General features: G+C 39.7%; 1 long non-coding RNA gene across 2 annotated transcripts in view; it reads right to left on the reverse strand.

The window, feature by feature from the left end:
• Positions 1–3504: 3504 nt before the first annotated feature.
• The window catches only part of LOC124873805, a 54790-nt gene continuing 42550 nt past the window's right edge, over positions 3505–15744 (reverse strand). For both annotated transcript variants that reach the window (XR_007039637.1, XR_007039636.1), the window contains exon 4: positions 3505–4592. This is a non-coding gene — a long non-coding RNA (uncharacterized LOC124873805). The remainder of the gene's footprint in view (positions 4593–15744) is intronic.

A 15744-nucleotide genomic window follows, 5' to 3' on the forward strand; every position in this document is an offset into this window, starting at 1 on the left:
TTCTGCACTCTGATCTAATGCTTCTTGCAAAGATAATTTCTCCTCCTGCTTGCTTCATCCTCCATGCAAGCAAACTTGCTCTCTGCTCGGATCAAAACTGTGCTCTCAAGTTTCTTCCCTGCTCGCAAATTATTTTGCTCTCTCTCAGATTAAAGTCGTATCCTCTCCTAGCAACCATATCAGCCAATAGAATGACAGAGTGCAACTGCTAGGCCACAGGCTTAGTTGGGGTGCACTTGTTTCCTTCTACTGACTGTGCCTGTGTTGCTACAATTGTTGACTGAGAACATTTTGCATTTGGCTCAGCAACTGCTCCAGAATTTGATGCTTCAACAGTCTGTAACAATGGTAGAAAGTATAACTTTACAGTTATTTTATTGTGAAGCACTTAAAATATGGAAAATGAAGAGTAAACATTTATTTAGAAAATGTATGATTCAGATATCATAAGTAGCTATCCCAATAAGTAAAAAGAAAGTGTTTAATTTAACCCAACAAGGACCAAACTCTTAAAATGTAAGGCTAGCTTTGTCACCATTTTACTGAAAGTATTGTTATAACAGTGATACTGTAAATCATTAACTTTATCTTTGATATACTAGATGAATTAGCAAATTTACAATGCAATTCTTAAATATGTCTTCCACTGAAAAGATGTGTTTGATTGTCATATTTTCTTTTAATGTTGTTTATGTTGATAGAAACAGACGTACATATTAAACTACTGAATGTTTAAAATGACTTACTTCAGGATAGTTTGAATTATCCATTGTCATTGTACTTTGCTGAATTCAGCTATCCATTGAAGTGGACTGACCTATTCATGAAATTGCGACGTGCACTGGATGCATAGAAACACTTACTTCCAGATTTTGCTCCGTATGACCTGTGTCAGGGAAGTAGCAACACAGCTACGCTCAGCAGAAGGAAACAAGCGCACCCCAGCTAAGCATGTGACCTTGCAGTTGCACACTGACATTCTATTGGCTGATATGGTTGCTAGGAGAGGATTCGACTTTAATCTGAGAGAGAGAGCAAAAAGAATTTGCGAGTAGGGAAGAAACTTGAGAGTGCAGTTTTGATCCGAGCAAGAGGGCAAGTTTACGCGCATGGAGGATGAAGCAAGCAGGAGGATAAATTAACGATGCAAGAAGCATTAGATCAGAGTGCAGAAACAGATTTGAGAGAGAACAGAGTATATTTGAAAGAAAGCAGAAGTTTTGATTGCAAGCATTACTATTTTTGAGTGCAAGCATTACTAAGTTTGAGATCAAGCAGTAAGAAATCCTGCTCTCAAATTGAAAATATGTGCTCTTGATTTTTGGCAGTAAATTTCCCCCATAGCACAAGTTAACACGATTGGTCTAAGGATGGACCCGAGTGTCCAGACTAACCAATCAGATGTTAGAGCCCATCACAGTGGCATAAAACACTATAGTCCAAGGAAAATGAAATAAACAAATCATTAGCATAATTTACTTTAACATATGATTCATTCAAAATTTATTTAAGAAATTTCTCATTAAACACTTTTTTTCATCACATATTTATTTAATTTTGATGTTTTTGTATTTATGTATATGAATATCTGAAGAAATATTTTTGTAGTGATTTATGTATTTGTCAGATTGTGACACTTTACAGGACAGGATGCACATGTACCATTCAACAATCCTTATTTGTAATACGACCAGCGAGCTTTGCCCATCCTGCTGTTAGAGGCCTTTGTGTTGTTAACGGGCCAGGATGTAATTAGAGGCCCACCATTTACAAACAAACAGCTGAACAATTACAAGACAATTAGCAGGCCCCTGAGAGTTTATTCAGGTCAGTAATGGGCTGCTCTTACAACTGTAGGCTTTACAAAAGATATACTGTGGCTAGTAGTAGTAGTAGGTTCATAAATAATGCTATGGCTGTTTTGGGGTTGGTGCTTTTAGATTTAATTACATTGTGATAAATCAATCTCAGTGTTTCTAGTTTTATGATAAAACACATTTTTAAATGATTTTAACAAGGATATAAAAGTGCTGTGACTTAAAAAAATGTAGGGAACATTTTTCAACAAAGGCTACTTTTTTCCACTTGTCTTCTCATATGCCATCGGGTTGGCGTGGACCCTGGTGCCAGACTTGTACAATGTATGTGACTCTATATGACATGATCCGTAACTCTATCTATAGGTGTTACGGTATCATTCCCACCATTAAAGAGGTTTTCCACCTTCCCTGTGACCTCCGCCTCGCCTCACAGGACACAGAAAACGACCTGATAGCAATGTCTTTCACAGTACAGAGGGGGAGCTGAGACGTGTGTGGGCTCATAGCGGGGTGTGTGTGGCTGGTCACTCTGCGACGTTAGTCAGCGTCCAGCTACTGGGCTTCTCTCCAGTGAGAGTGGGGGAATCTAGCACGGCCAGTAAGCATGTATATCAGGACATCTCACGGCTGGCTGGATGCTCCCTGGGTGGCCCGCCGTGGTCAATACTGCACTGGTGACTGGACACACAGAAAGGGATAATCTGCTTTCTTTTAGGAGCCATGGTGCAAACCTATAGGTCTGCTTTTCATGCCGGCCTGACCATGGAGGCTATAGCTTGCCGGGTCCTATGATTTCAGGTCAGGACCATTCAGGGGGGAAAGCCTGGACTGAGAGAGGGGACAGTGTTGTTGGGGATAGCAAAGGGAGGGCTGGATGAGCTCATTTCAGCCACAGCGGTGGAGCACACTGGGGCATCGCCTCTGTTGGCTGTTGGGAGGGGAAAACAAAAGGTGGTGTGATTCCCACAAAAACAAGAATCTGTGTGTATGTGGTAATGATTGTGCATCTTTTGTCAGAGCTTCCTTCAGCTCTAGCAACTCGTTATAACACCGCTGCTGCCCACGTACAAAGACACATAATTTACACCACAGATTAAGGCCACTGTGGTTTGTTTGCTTTTCCAAATCACCAGATTCTACTGGACAAATCAGAAAATTATTTCAACACCTTCTTGTACTAAACCTGGGTGATTTTCTCTAAAAGTCACACATTGGTAATTAATCATGCTAAAGCAAGGAAAACAAGATGTGGAGCTTTTAGCCTGTAGCTCTGGGTTGATAACCAACAAGTTCCTTTATACCACATTAAACAACATCACAAGTATGTGGGTTTATGTGAAAAAAAGTTGTAAAAACCTGCTTGTATACCTTGAGCAAAGTCATTTTATGGAATGAACAAAAGCAAAGAAGAATATTTGAACATGGGTTCAAGGAAGTAACGTAAATGTTTCTCGAAATACAGAATCATAAAAATCTTTATGCTTCACAGTAATAATATTAATCAATATATACATTTAGAAAAGTAGGGTTAAATTCTTTGTCCTTTTTGAGATTATTTAACAAAAAGAAAGCTACAGAAAAATTATCCACGTCATTCTGTCTGGTTGAAAGATTTAGACACAAATATTCCCCAGACACAAACAAACATTAAAGGAACAAAGAGAAAAAAAAACAATGAGGCAGCTTTTTATTTCATATTTGTATCAATTTTATTTAGAATTTCAGAATATTTGGACAGTAATCACTGATTCAGGATAAATTTATAAATGTCACATTGACAAATATTGAACAGCGCCCTTTACGACTATAGACACCGCTGGTAATTATGTGGAAGAAATCTTCTTTTTTGCAGTAGCAAAATCTCACACTGAAAAAAACAACAAAAATGCAACATTTATTTGAAAAAAAATACCACATTAGGAAAACATTTTTTTTTTTTTTGACAAAATCTCCAGCACCAACATTCTTGGCACAATTCTCAGAAACTAAACACAACAGAAACATTGTTTTTATGAATGCAAACATTACCTTTGTAAGTTGAGTATAGAGGAACCTTTGATAAACTAAAGGCCCATTTTCTACACAACTCTTGAAAATGGGAAAGGCAAGAGAACATGCCAACTAAGGCAGGAAATAACCACAAGAAAATACCTAGTTGGGTTAACACACCATGTCTGAAGTCAGAGCAATAATATAAAAAAATGTTAAAACAACTGGAACAGTGATAAACAAAACTGGACAAGAATCCAAGCTTATCTTGTAACCACATACAGTGAAAATGGTAAGAGAGGTGAAATAAAATCTCCAAAGTTCACTGGAAACGGCAGTTTTAGTGTACTATTGTGCTGCTGCAAAAAAGAAATAATCTTCTGGCTTTTTACATAGCTTTATCAGGAGAAGGGTGTTTAAATGTGGAGGGGACCTTATCTGTAAATGCTATTCTCAAGAAAAATATAGAACAGCATATTTTATTTATAGCAAAGTCTTACTGAACAATTTTGCACACACATCACTGAAAATTACAGACAAATCTGCAAAAACAAAATGCTGACATAGCAGATCCATTTTACGCTTTGGAATGTATTCGACTTTTAAACTTACCTTTTGAAGCAGCTCCTTGTTACCTGTTGGCCTAAGGAAAGTGATGCAGGTGGGAAGCTGACCAAGGCTAAACATGTTCAAAGTATAGGAAGCATGTGTGCTTTCTCGTTTAAGGCCCAATGTTGGAATGCCTCCTTTTTAATGCTCATGGTGGCTTTTCACAGACTGCATCTGTGAAGATATAAAATATGGGAAAAAAATTATGATAAGTGAATGATCCTAGAAACTTTGTAGATAATCCAGCAATGTTCTTTTAAGATACTGAAGGGATTTCTTGCAGAAACGCATGAACACATTAATGTATTTTAAACAGGAGCTTGCACAATTTTGGCGTACATCACATCAGCTCTGCACATGTGTCTAACAACAAGGAGGCTGCGTGTGTCATCACCCCAGACAGACATAACTGTTAATGTTTACAGCAGGAGGAGGGGTGTGCATGTTTGTGCGTCTATCAGCTGTCTGTGTCAATGCCGTGTATGACCCATGAGCCAACAGACAGCCAGGGGTTAAAGGTCAAAGCAGAGCCTGTCTGGGCTTCATGGCTGACCCCAATGTCTGCAAGCACAAACATGGACACACATAGACATGCAAAAACCGGGTGCTTTTGGGGAGGCAGGGTCGGTTCAACCATCTTCCAGACTAATATCACCTTTGGGATTAGTGTCCAGACAAAAATACATTCATCCCAAACCCCCCCTCTTCTCTATCTCTCTCTCTCACACACACGCACACCCACACACACACACACACACACACACACACACACACACACACACACACACACACACACACCCATGGCAGATTTGCCTGGTCATAAAACAGGACTCGGTTGTGTTGCATGACGCAGGCAGACACAGCAAAGGTGCTGAGTCTGAGAGGACCATCTAATTATCTTTCAGAGCTGAGTTAGTGGGAGGAGTGGAGGCGACCAAGGAGGTTCAACAAAGCCAATAACATGCAAGCTAACAGCACAGGGCAGTCGTATTAGCTAACATGGAGAAAAAAAGGACAAATTCTTTAAGGCCATTATTTAAAAACTCTGACCACTAGATGATTAAGATGCAAAAAATATATTATATGATAGGTTTATTTCTTTATCTTAATGCAAATTTTAATTTAGCGATGCAAAAGAGCTTGAAGCACAAATTTAGTATAAAACAACATGAGCAGGCCATATGCTTGTGAAAAAGAGAAAGAAATTACAAATCAAACGGATCTCGGCTGAGTGGCACAAGGGGAAAAAAGGTCAAAATGAGAGGCTGTCAAACCATCCGGAAAACTCACTAAATAAACCATAGTGTTAAGCCTGCTAATCCCCCTGTATTACTGCAACATCTGTAAGGCCTAGAGGGGCTCTGCCAGCAATTACTGAGACAGATGTAAACAATATCCTGCCTTAAAGGAGAGGGTTTGCTTAAGGTATCGAAAACGCCAATACAATGACAAAAGAAGGTTAAAATGATGTGGAGAGAGTAAAGTAGGTGGACTGGGAGATGACGGAAGTGAACAATTGACAAATGCCAAAACAGAAGAGGTAGTGACAGTGGTTTTGGGAGTTATTGGGATACAGCTTGAAGGTGGTGGAGAAAAACCAGAGGTGACAGCATCCCGGAAATATGGGAGACCTGTGGGCCAGACTGACGAGACGCCAGGGAGATCCGGGCTAATTTATGCAGAGAGTGTCTCGGACCCCCTTGAATAGCCCAGAAAACTGAGGGGGGGGGGGGGGGGGGGGGGGGGGGTTGGGTTGGGTTTGGTCTCCTGTGGGTGCTAGCAGTCTGAAGGAAAGAAGAGGTGGGGGTGGCAGAGTGATTTTTTATTATTTTTTATTAGATCCACAGGGCTATCTGCATGCTAATTTAGATTTATCACAGACCAGAACCTGTAAGAGGACAAGGGATAGGCCTAAGCAGACACAAGCTACCCAGCTGAGGTCTGGCTGAATGAAAGGTCATAAGAGTGCTTCAGCAGCCTGGCTGGCAAGTCCAGTTGTTACACTATTGTTTTCTGTTGTGTTGTATCTTTAAACTTTAAAAATGAACTTTTTCTGCAAATTTCTTGGTTGCAAATGCCCTCTTTGATCAAAGCATCAAAAATATTTTTTTATAAGCTTTAAATCAAAGTATTCATACTCCTGGAACTTTTTCACAATTTGCCATGAACCTCAATGTACTTTAATGGAATTTTATGTGACAAGCCAACACAAAATTGTGCATAATTCTGAAATAAAAGAAAAATAATTTTTCTTTTTACAAATAAATATCTGAAAAGTGTGGTGTATATTATTATTTAGCCCCTACCTGAATTGATACTTTATAGAGCATCTAATTACAGCTGGAAGTCAACCTCTCCACCAGTTTAAATTATTTTTATTTTGCAGTCTCTAAACCAGTTTTCTTCCAGGATTGCCCTTTATCCATAAATTTTCCCATCAACCGGGAACGCTTCCCACAGCATGATGCTGCCACTACCGAGTTTCACAGTGGGGATGTGGGTACAGGATGATGTGCAGTGATGTATTTTCCACCACACAGTGACAAATCTACCCATAAAATTTCCTTTTCACTTAAAACACTTTCCTACGCCAACCTAATAATTTTGGAAATCACAGAGAGAATGGAAATAAAAGTTTGACAGTATGACTTTAGAACTATATTACAAAGCATTATGGAAAGTTTAGCAATAGGCAGCAATTCTGATACAGATGAATATCAGCAGTAGCTGCCATCAACCTTCAAGATCATGTATCAGTTTTGAGTTGAGCATGAGGAGACAGACTGTATGCTTTGTGTGTTTGAATCCTGGCCAATTGCCAAGTGAAACTGTGTGTGTGTGTGTGTGTGTGGGCCGAGTGAGAAGTGGAGCGAACAGGGTGATGGTTGAGGCTGGTGATGCAGCCGGACAGTTTAATGACAGTCCTCACCCCTGAAACATACAAACCAGCGAGCACCTGGCCCGCTCTCAGATGTACACACACCATATGACATGTGCACCTATACGTGTGATGTATGGTGTGTCGTTTTCTGCAAAAGACAAGCAGGCCTGGTGAAAATGAAAGAAAAGGAATATTGTTCTGCTTATGAACATGAGAAAAAAGTGCTTTGAGCTTTTCCTTTAACATGGAGGACAACAAACACTGCATAAAGCTGTGATGTGCAACCACTAATTTAGGTAATTGTTAGAATTGCCATGAATGTTGGTCATGTTTCTTTAAAACGTGGTGGAAAGTAAAGATCCATTCACTGGGCCAGCAGACACTGGGCTCTTTGTGCTTTTTTGTGTGCTGAGTCGTGCCTGGCCACGGACCTGCATCTTATTCAGCAGCACTTGCTCAGGTCTGGTCTTCAATTTGGTGCCCAAACAAAGACATAGAGCCAGCTCATTAAAAAAACATGTCATTGGATCAGACCTAGGCTCAATTGTGTGATTTTGTTTTTTCCATCTACCATAAGTGACCGTGACTGGGTTGGGGTTGAATGAGGGGCTGGATAGAGGCCCTGCAGTGGAGCGCCACGCCACATCCTTATGGGAACCTCCCTTTCACAGAGGGGGGGCGCATTTAAAGCTTTGTTGGTGTGTTAACACGGCATTTAAAAACACCTCTTTGTGGACTCAGCTGAGCAAACTGCAAGACCTGGTTTTCTTGTGACAGAAGGAGACTGTGGGAAAAAACAGGAGAATGAACCAGAGAAAAGGGAGAAAAAACAGTTTGATTTATTTTAAAATACTTTGCCTACAGCATTCATACTTTTTTATATTTTCTCACATTTTGTTGCAATAGGACGACAGTACATGATTATGAAGTCGAAGGAAACTGACACAAGTATTAAATTTTTTTACAAATAACATCTGTTCCTTTATATTCAGCACTTCTAAGTTAATATACTTTGTGGAACCATGCATCGCAATAACAGCAGCAATTGTTTTGGGGTAAATCTCCACAATCTTTGCTGATTTAGTCTCATATAGATTCTCAGTTGGAGTTAGAGCTGGACCCTGACTAAACCAGCTGTCTGCAACCTGGAACCCCCTTTTGGTGCCATATGTGGCTTTTTAGGCCCTTCGCTGTGGCTCTTAATTGGAGAATAAATATATTGTACTGAGCACTGCTTTTAAAGTTATTTTAGTTTTTTTTTTAAAGTCAAGGTTTAGGATTTCTTTAAGGTGTGTTCAATAAATATTTGCATAAAACTGAATTATGCAAGGAATACTTAATTTGGTTTAATGGTTGTTTTCTTTGCTATTACACTGCAAACTGTATATCGTCTCCCCTTATTTTCCCTTAATATGGAACATTCGGTTCAAAAAAAGGTTACATTCTCTTTTTGTAAAGCCTTGATGTTTTTTTTTTTTATCTAAAAGCTAAATATATCATTAAGATTATGCTTAATTGACTCATTAAACAAACATGCAATGTGTATTCAGTAATACAGATTGCTGATCTCAGGACTAAACCATTGAACTGTAACTTTGGTGTATTTTCAATGTTGCTATCCCGCTGGAGGATAAACCTCTCCCCCAGTCTCAAATCTTTTGCAAATCTTTTGCAGCCTCTAACAGCTTTTCTTCTAGCATTGCGATATATTTAGCTCTATCCATTTTCCCATTAACAATGACTAGTTTCCCCCGTCTCTACAGATGTTAAGCTTTCCCACAGCACGATGCTGCCACCACCAGTGGGGATGGTGTGTTTAGGGTGATATGCAGTGTTTCATTGTCAATGCCACGCAGTGTTTTGCTGGTAGGCCAAAAAATTCAATTTTGGTCTCATCTGACCTTTTCTTTCCACTTCACAGTTATGCCATACTTTGTGTTGATCCCTTACACAAAGTAAAAATAAAACACATCAAACATTATAGATGTAAAGAAACAAATTGTGAAAGACTTGTTTGCCTGTGTTATAAAAGCAGATCTGAAGTTATTATTCAACCAAAATAACTCACTAAAATAAGAATTAGTGGTGAGTGAACTTGGCTGCTGCTGAGTGCAGCACAACCAGGTCCCTGACAAACTGCTCCTTGTCTCTGTGTCCTGTGACACAGTCCGCACACATTTACCCAGAGGACCACAGCTGTCCTACAGGTGAAACAATAGCTTTGTTGCAAGCAAAAGCATGTGAGTGTGTGACAAACAGATCCGTGCCTGGGAAACCTGTGCAGGAGACTTAGTCAGTCTCCCAGGCCTTCTGGCATGACAGTGAAATGAATGGCAATGAACTTGAGACAAGTTCACAACATTAAAGAGGAACCAGAGCAGAGTAGCAGAGATTCCCATGCCTTTCTGTGCATAATGTGTGTTTGAGTATAATAAGGATGTGCTCAGAGAATATATGTGCTGAGTGTCGAGCTGCAGTGAAGAGCACCCAATAAGATGAAAATGCGCATGCATGCCTCCCCTTTTCTCCCCTCCCTTCCCGTCTTGCCATGCACACGCAGCAAGGACCCTGTTCTCGCTCTTCTACTGCTGTCCGCTGTGTGCCTGACCAAAAATCAAAACGATAAAGGGGTCCACTTGGCTAAAGGAAAGAAAATGCACCTTTGTTAAACCAATGCATTGGTAGGGGTTCACCTCGATGTATGCTTCAATGGACATGCTGTTCCTCACCAAAAAAAAGAAAAAGTGCCTACAGCTGCCACACCTACATTAAGATGATGGTTTACGGGGGCAGAGAATGCAAGTGAATACATTTACATAAAAATGGTGGCATGTTGACAGAAGTGCTGCTGAGAGCTCTCTGAGCTCATCACTGTCCTCAAAAATTAAAGGAACAGTTGTCAGAAGAGTGCGTTGGGGGGCGGCTGCTAAGAGTAGAGAAACCATTACTTTCTCTTCAGAAGAATCAGCAGAGCCTTTGTGTTTTTATCTGCAGGAAGCTCACTCATAACTGTGCTTATGGTTAAAATACAAATAAAGTATGTGAATTGCAAACACATTTAGAATAAAAACAATGAGCCTTGCAGCATAATGTTGTATCATGAGGGTGAAACCTTAACAGTTACACCAAAATAAATTCTCATAACCTTTGAGATTTTGGCTTGTTGCCGATCAGATTATGTCTACTCCTGCAACATTTTAGCTATGTGAAGAAATGTATTTGCATAAAATGTTATAGTATATACTGAATGTATAGTCACAGTAAACACTTCTCTTCATAGAATGTAATTAATACTTAATATTTCACAACTACAATTTTTGAAATGTATATCAAAAAGATGTTATTAAAGGATCATTTGGGTTTAATAATGAACATAAATTAGGAATAATGAAAAATGGGGCAATGGTACTTATTGCTCATTTAAAAACTACTGAAAAACTGTAAAATACAAATCGGATTCTTACACACACCAGTAATACAAAAAGATTCATCCTAGAACGTTTTTACATCTGTAACCACAAAGTGTAGCGTATTTCATTGGGAATTAAAGTACAAGCACAATGGTTTTATGTTTTTGCTTTTCAAAACAAAATCTGAAATAGTGTTGTTAATATATTATTAGGCCCCCTGCTTTTACTGCTTCTTACTGTTCCAGTATTTTGCAAAACTGTGAATACCCCTTAAACTTTTTTACTTTGTTATGTTCTAACTACATCCTTCAATGTATTTTAATAGGATTGAGAGACAAACATAAAGTAGGCCATAGTTATAACATGGAAGGAAAATGATCTTTACATTTTTAAAGTGTTTTTTCAACAGACTGAAATTTTTGCCCATTTTCTTTGCAAAATACCTCAAACTCAGTCAGATGAGATTTAGAGCGTCATATTTTTATTCTTGTCAAACTTTTAATTGAACTTGATTCTGGGCTTTGACTACTCTTTCGGAACACTTTAATTACCTCTAATCTCTGTTTTCAGTGTAGCTCTGGCTGTATGTTTAGGGTCATTGTCCAACTGGAAGGTAAACCACTTTCCCAGATTTGTATTCATTATTCAGTATTTTGTGAAAGTATATCACCTTAGCACGGCCAAGGGTGCAGAGCAGGATATATGGTAAAAAGTCACTTTAATTTTGAAAAGCAAAACAGGAAGGTAACAGAAGGAGCTCTGTGATAAACCTCTTGCAGATATAGTCAGCTAACCAAACCATCCTGTCAGATCATTGCCTGAGGAGTGCAGGAGGGGGAAGGAGAGACGGCAAGAAGGGGAAGAGAGCAAAACAGGGGTGAAAAGGGTCAGCAGGGAGGAAGGCTAAACCCCAGAAGCAAGCAAATGATTGTGTGTGTAGTGCATTTATATTTTAGCGTGTGTGTGAGTGTGTGGTTGTGCATGTGTGTCAACCCCAGCTGGGCAGACATTTACTTGACATGCTGATAGGGATTTAAGCAGTGGGTGGGTGGTGTATCTGAGCAAGGTGAGTGAATGAGCAGAGAAGGGGAGCCTGTGGGGATTGGAGGATGATAGGAGGAGGGTGCGGTGGCGGTGGTGGAGGAGGAAAAGGGAGGGTTAGGGATTCTTTTTATTTGGATCAGAGGTGCTCACAAAACTGCTGTTACTAAGCTTGAATTCAGAGCGAGTTGAGACGATTAGAAGACGGGTTCAGAAATCTGTAGAGAAACGGTGACGAGGGAGGTGGGTTTTTGTCGGGGGGAACCCTCCAGGCTGTCTAAGAGAAGGGGGACTTGTCTATTGAGGTGATGAGGGAAAGAGGGTCTTTCTTTCAGATGCTCTAATGAAGCATAAGTCCATGGTGGAGAATGAAAGCAGGCAACTGATGCGTGTGTTAGCTGGGTTCCTGAACTCCTCTACATTTCTGTCCACTGTTTCCCTGTCCCCACTTTTCCACAACATGCCGTTCGCCTCTCCTCCTCTCGAGTGGTGCGCCCCTCCTCTCATAGGGCTGTTGATTTTGAAATGCAACGAGTGTAGTGAGGGTCCTTTCTCAGACTCAGCTGTTGGATGATTTGATGAAAGGACCAACTAGATTTCACCAATAAGAAAGTCAGCAAAGGATTTTATTAAGAAAATTTGATAGATTTACTGCAAAATTAGCAAAAGCAGCACCAGTAAAGCCTATCAGTGATGTGAATGGGAAATTGTGATAATTTTGATTTTATATATTTTGTTATTATACATAATATGGGTCCTTCACATGGACAAAACAAACGTAAACAGATCATCAATTTCTGGAGGTCCCAACCTGAGCACACATCCCTCTACATCAGCAACCGTGCAGCAGACAAAACGGATATTCGAGATGCCCTGATCAGAATTTGAGCCAGATGTCCGACCTCTGGTTTTCATAAAGCTTTGACCTGCCAGTTTTGAGTTCTATTTAAAAGCTCTAATATAAGAGCACATATAAACAGCGTTCGACAAACCTTTTACCACCCACCTACTATAAGGGGAGAGTAATTATTTTTAATAGGAGCACAGGAAAGAACACACCATGTGTGTAAGAAAGGAAAGCCGTTGTAAAAGAGGTTTTTACTATTAGCTTAAAACAAAGACAAAAAGTTGGCATTTTAAACTGCCATGGTTAGCATGGTTAGCGTTACTAAACCTGCAGTCTTTGTGTGTATTCCCTTTACAAGTGGGTCAGTACCTCAATTCAAAGCGTTCCAAAAGACTCACAACTGTTGTAAGACAGAGTTTGAAAACCTAAATAGTTCAAATAAGGCATTGTTGTGTAATACATATAGCTTTACTGCTATCTCACTGCCTAAACCATTGATATGTCTTAACATGTAGTAGAAAATCATTTCCTTTCAATGAGCTTATATTTCTCTGCTTGCTCTAGGTTTATTTTTAAACACCTCACTGATACTGAAAATACCTAGCTATAAGTGTTCTTTACTCAATAGCAGCATCTGCACTGAAGAGAGTTTATGTTAGTACGACCTAGTTTTCGCTGATCCAGGCCAATAGATCTGTAAGTGTATTGATCTCTGATGACCTGATATTGTTGAAGAACACCAGTGGAACTGTGAATTTTACCCAGGAGGGACTAAACTTTCTGAGGAAACTGAAACAAACATCACTTACAACCAGTCTCCTCATAACATTCTGCAGAACTGTGGTTGACAGTATGTTGACAAGATGAATCTTGACGTGATACTCCGTGTGCAATATGGCAGACAAGAGGACCCTGCAGAACTGGTGAGGGGAACTGAGAAGGTCACTGGAGTATCTCTACTCTCTTTCAATGATATGTTTCAGGAAGAAGGTTCTGAACATTGTCAGAGACTCATCACGTCCTCTCCATGAACTTTTTGAACTGCTTTCATCAGGCAAACAATACCACAAAGCAAAACAGCTTTCTGCTTCAAATGTTTAAAATGCTGAATTGCTGTAAAGATTATAAACTTCACATTTTTGTCTTTTCATATTTTATCTGTTTTATTTATTTGTACTTTCTACTATCTCTTTCAATACTATTCCCAATAATATGCTATAATCACTGTCTCATTTTGTTGCTAACTAGTATACAATAAAGTGATTATAAATTGATTTGATTCGGTTTTTTTTTAAATCAAAGATCCAGTCAAAGCATTTAAAAGTAGTGAATGTAATGAAAGAGCTACATGTCCGATGGAGGCATACACAGTCGATGAACCCTGAGCCGACATGTTAAATTACAGAAGGCAGCAGACTGAGACAGACAAGAGGGGCTGTCAAAGTGTCTGACTTGGTTTGATCATGTTTGGTTCGGGGGTGGGAGGTGTTTGACCATGGGCTTGACTGGGCTGAAGGGACTGATTTCTGGGATGATTTGGCTGAGGGGCGACTGGAGGCTGGCCAAAGGCTGACTGAAGGGGGTAAGGTTCCCCTTTAACTCCCCACTCTTCTCATCCCCGGAGCAAAGCAATAAGAAGCAGCTTATAAAATAAGCAAACACAGAGGCAGCTTTCAGACAAGCCAAACACTGAATGCAGACTAACACTGCACACTACTCTATGCTACAATGATGACCCCCTTCCCCCTACCTCCTCTAACCTTGACCCTTAAGGTCCTTCTTAACCTATTTCTGAATGGAAGTAGGTGCAGCTGGGGTGTCTGGCCGTGAACTAATCACAACCCCCTCCCTCATCATGGAGCTGGTTCCCACGCCTCATGACCGAGGTGCTGTCTTTTTATTTGAATGGCTGGGTTTAATATTTATGTGGTCACTGCACTATTATCTGCCAATTTATGAGAGAAACACCATTGTAAGTGGGTTAAATTTTACATTTAAATTAATTTTGGAAGGTTTTACACATTCTTACATAGTAATGTTTCTTCCTGGTTTATGCCTCAGCTTCCATCTGCCACTCTCTTTCCATGGCCCCAAAAATCTATTCAGCCTGAGCACACAGGCGTGTTGTATAATGTACGTGCAACAATGTGAGCGTGAAGGCTCAGTAGGGGGTTGAAACCCCACCACCTTCACATTTTCATTATGACAAAGTTTTGGGACCTTGTTGCACAGCAGCATGGCCTTTTGCTTGGCGAGCAGGCAGTTTAATCACACATACGGCACTACTCCATTTTCATTTCCTTTTCATACAGCTTCCATTCCACTCCAGCTTCATAATTCTTCCCCCTCTGAGTTGTCTATCCCATCTGAGTGTTTGCAGCCTGTTGAAATGACATAATCAGTGACTTGGATAAATGCCTGACTGTTTTTCCCTTAGTCTATAATCAGACTTGGGGGCTCCGTGTTGGAGCTATGAGGAAAGCACAGTGGCAACACTTGATTCGGGAATTACTTCCTAAGATGAGTAGTTACACCTAAAGAATGTGCTCAAGCACCAGTGAAATGAAATAGGTTTGATCTACTATGCATCATGTTGGCACTAACAGACCATCATATATTTTTCCCTTTCTTTACAAATTGATTTCCAAATGACCTTTAAAAAATCCTATCATCCCAAAATAAAGTGTAATCTTAATAGCTCAATAAAGCTTAATAAATTGACAGGCGAACAAACTTTGAGATATATGAACCCTCCCCATACTTTCAAAAATTCAGTGAACGCAAGAAGCGCTTTTGAGGATTTTCAAATCACCCTACTCAGTTGCATATTTCATTTAATCTGAGCATGCCATTTTTAATAACTGTACAGTATTTCTTTTTGCTATGTTGTACATTTCCTTTACTGTAAAGTCTACTGTTAATTTTTGATTTTAATCATTTTTTAATTGGTGAGTACCTGTGTGCTTCCACTTGCCTTATAAGTCACTGCTGAAACACCTGAATTTCCCACGATTGGACAATATTGGATATTTGTATTGTATTGTATTCTACCTAAGTGGTAGCAGGTTGCATTAGCAATGAACCATCTTCCCTGTAAAAGTTGCTAAGGTTAAAATATCACTCAAAGTTAGCTATATTCGTAACAGG

Source organism: Girardinichthys multiradiatus, chromosome 9, assembly GCF_021462225.1.
Source record: "Girardinichthys multiradiatus isolate DD_20200921_A chromosome 9, DD_fGirMul_XY1, whole genome shotgun sequence".
Classification (NCBI taxonomy): Eukaryota; Metazoa; Chordata; class Actinopteri; order Cyprinodontiformes; family Goodeidae; genus Girardinichthys; species Girardinichthys multiradiatus.